Source organism: Vombatus ursinus, unplaced genomic scaffold (genome assembly GCF_900497805.2).
Source record: "Vombatus ursinus unplaced genomic scaffold, bare-nosed wombat genome assembly UNPS02014812.1, whole genome shotgun sequence".
Taxonomy (NCBI): Eukaryota; Metazoa; Chordata; class Mammalia; order Diprotodontia; family Vombatidae; genus Vombatus; species Vombatus ursinus.
In genome coordinates, this window is record NW_020954590.1 from 90,620,107 (window position 1) to 90,623,694 (window position 3,588).

Sequence of the window (3,588 nt, forward strand, 5' to 3'; positions counted from 1 at the left end):
TATGCTACAACAGTGATTGGTGTAAAGCATATACATAACATTAATCAAAACTTTTCTTCTGGATGCAATAGGACTGTTGTGACTCAGCACCTTGACATGTGACTTGAATAAAAACATAATGTGATCACAGATAATACAAGCTTATTTAGAAGACTAGTTGAAGTGAAAGATGCTGGCAACACTAGAATCAAACATAATTTCTTTGTTCACAGCAAATAGGAAGGGGGAAGAGGAAGAAGAGAAATAGAACTTGTGACTTAATTGACATTAGGGAAACTCCCTCTAACAAAGCAGGTGAGTAACTTCTGTGCCAATTGTGGTCCCAGAGAGTTGAGTTGAGCATTGAGAGCTGTCACTTTCCAGGATCAGATAACTAATATATTTTAAAGGTAGGATTTTTCAGCTCAGAATATTCTTTTAAACACATAAGAGAAAATAATATTACTTTTTCTTTTGTCTCTGTATCAGTTGACAAGGTTTGATCATTGGCATTTAAATTTTTTTAAAGTTTTCATATAAGATGATTTTGTTAAAGTCAATATAATAAAAATGAAAGAAAAGAAATATTAACTTATTTTGTTTTTCATTTTGCGCAGTGATTCTGGTAAAAATAGGTGCATCAATCATTATATGATAAGAGGAGGCAATAAAGGATAGAAGAAATCCTTTGGGTTCAGTGGCAATTATAAGGCATTCCAATGTGTCTAGGGACATTAACTATCAAGGACAAGCATTTACAGAAAAAGAAACTTGAATTGCATTTTTGATGCAGAGGAAGCAGAAACTTGAGTCATCAATTTGAGTTAATCGACTGTCATTGACTCCTGACAATTGAATACTTCTGTCTTTTGTCCTAGATGTTAGGGTGAGAAAATTTGGTGATATATCAATTGAAGAATATAGATTCAGAGTAAGAGGGGAAGGAAATAATGAAAGAGAGATAATCAATCTTTTTATCTCATTGCAACACAAATTGTTTTACTACTTCCAAAATGATTAAAAGACTACTCTATTAAACGTAGTATAATAATAGTAATAATGATAGTTATTATTATTATTATTAAAATGTAGCACACAGGGTACCCCTTCTCATATGTGGGTTCCCTAGAATAGCTATTTAGGGTTCAAAGTTCACTCAAAACCATTCCTCATGACCCCTACTTTTATTTCTCCAGTCAGATAGAGAATATAATTAGTTCAAAGCAAAAGTATAAGAAAAATAGTGAAGATTTTTTTTTTTTGCTCTGTGGTATCTTCTGAAAAATTCCCATGAGAAACTGTTTTCCCTCAGTGCCCCTTCTGTATTGCATTTACAAACAGGCCACCCACACCATTTCAATTCAAACATGTGGTTTTATCTGAAGGGAGGGGAAGCACAAATCAAAATAAAAAAGATGAAGATTAAAACACAGACAGGAAGTCCATCAACTTGGTATCATTCCACCAAGGGGTATACAGGGAGGTGGGAAACAAGATGGAGACTCTATAAATAGTTTCTCAACAGTCCTCAAGAGATGGTAAGTCCCTTGCCTTGAGATGTATGTTGGGAAAGGTTGGGTCCCGACTTTGCACACTGACTCCCATTTTCAGCTTCTTCCACAGTTCCCTCCATGGTTACAATTGTGTGAAGTACAACAAACGGCAACCAATCGCTGTCACTTCTTCCGGCCCACTCAAATCCCAGGAGTTAAATTTCCTGAACTCTTCAAATTTCATTCTGCTGCTTAAAACCATTTGCTACCCAGTTAGAGTTTAAACTATATGCTCTGCAAGGTCTTTAAGTAAACATGGGCACTATTGTAACTACAATACATTCTTACTATGAACCTGGAGCACACTCTGCCACTAATATGCACACCAAGAGTAGAAAGAATGGGTACATATATGGATTATGCATGGGGGTACACAAGTTATAACCAGACCATACATGTGGAGGGGTACACATGTGGATAGGATACACACAAGTTGGGACAACCCATGCCTCTGACGTCATAGGACCATTGCTACTGTCTTTTGCCTCTTTTATATCCTTAGCACTTAGCATTGTACCTGGCATGTAGAGGTGCTCAAGAATGTTTGTTGACTGACTATGTCATTACACTATTCTCAGTAAGTCTTATACCCACTGGGTGTTATTCTCTATTGCCCTCCCCACCTTGTGGTGACTGCTGGAGACATCAGGGTATATAGTCTAAGCCGAGTGGACCACGACTCCACTAATCTCACAGCTGCTGGGCATATAGCTCTTGTTGGGTGCTACTCTATTGATCATCAACAGATGGTATCAGGGTGGCTGCTATGCATACAATCTCTACTGGACACTAGTATGTGCGAACAGCTTTGGAGCTTTATATCTTCAAGGCCACCTACTGGCTATGCCAGCTCACTGCCTACTATAATGCTATGAGTAGAAATCCTTTCCTAGGAGGCCAGCAGGCAGAAAAGCAGGAGGACTAGTAGGTCCAGGGTATGGGCTGGGCCAAGCTGGGGAGCTGAGAAGGCTGAGGATGGTAACTGCTCAGAGAAGGAGAAAGAGATGCAGGCAGGGGAGAAGAAAGACTGCTGCCCTTGCTGGTGCCGGTTCCACCTGGCCACCATGACTATGATAATCCAAGATTTACAAAACAGCTGCCAGGACTTCTTCTGGCCCTGGAAGCTGATAGTGGTCAAGATGCACATCATGAAGTTGGCTGATGTGGAGAAATCAGCTGATGAGCTACACATGCCATCTCTTCCTGAAATGGTTTTTGGAGACAACATTTTAAAAATCCAACATGTTTCTGGCTTTGGAATTGAGTTCAATGCAACTGATGCTTTAAAATATGTATACAATTACCAAGGAGTGCTTGATGCAGCATGGGCTGAAGAATGGCAAGAAAGCAGGGTGGAGGGTGAACACTAGGCCGTATGATTTGATCTCTATGACAGATAACAGGAATATTTCTTGGTGAAGCAGTTATATTAAAGGTTGTGTCTATAACAGATCATATAGACACAGAGAAATTGAAAGCCAGGGAACATTAAAATTTTTGAAAAAGTTCTGTTGTTTGAAGATAAAGTTCATGATCATGGAGTTTTAAGCTTAAGTGTGAAAATTAGAGTGATGCCTTCTAGCTTTTTCCTGCTATTGAGATTTTTCTTAAGAATTGATGGTGTTCTCATCAAGGTTAATGACCCAAGACTCTACCATGAGCTTGTTCCACCAGCCCTCTTTATAGAGCCTAACGAAATATCACAATACCTACCTATGAAGGAGGCAGAGTGTGAGAAGCTGGAGTTTCCAGACAGAATGCATTTTAACCTTGTGACTGCACAGGAAAATACATGGAATGTAAATAAAATGTCATATAACCTGAGATCTCTATATAATCCTCACTAGAGATGACTACTTACATTTTTCTTTTGGGGGCATCAGGAGAGTTGTCTAATAAGACAATAACCTACCTTTCCTTGTGCCCAGATTTTCTGTAGCTATAAAGGAAAGAAAATGAAAGCTTGATGTAGGTAGGATCTATACAACCTGCTGTTCATACCACCTATCCATAGGTATCTAATCTAAAGTAATTGGGAGAATGAGTTGAACTAAGG

General features: G+C 38.6%; 1 pseudogene; it reads left to right on the forward strand.

Annotated features, from left to right (window-relative positions):
- The first annotated feature begins 2,602 nt into the window (after positions 1-2,602).
- Positions 2,603-3,379, forward strand: LOC114054021 (annotated as a pseudogene).
- Positions 3,380-3,588: the final 209 nt, after the last annotated feature.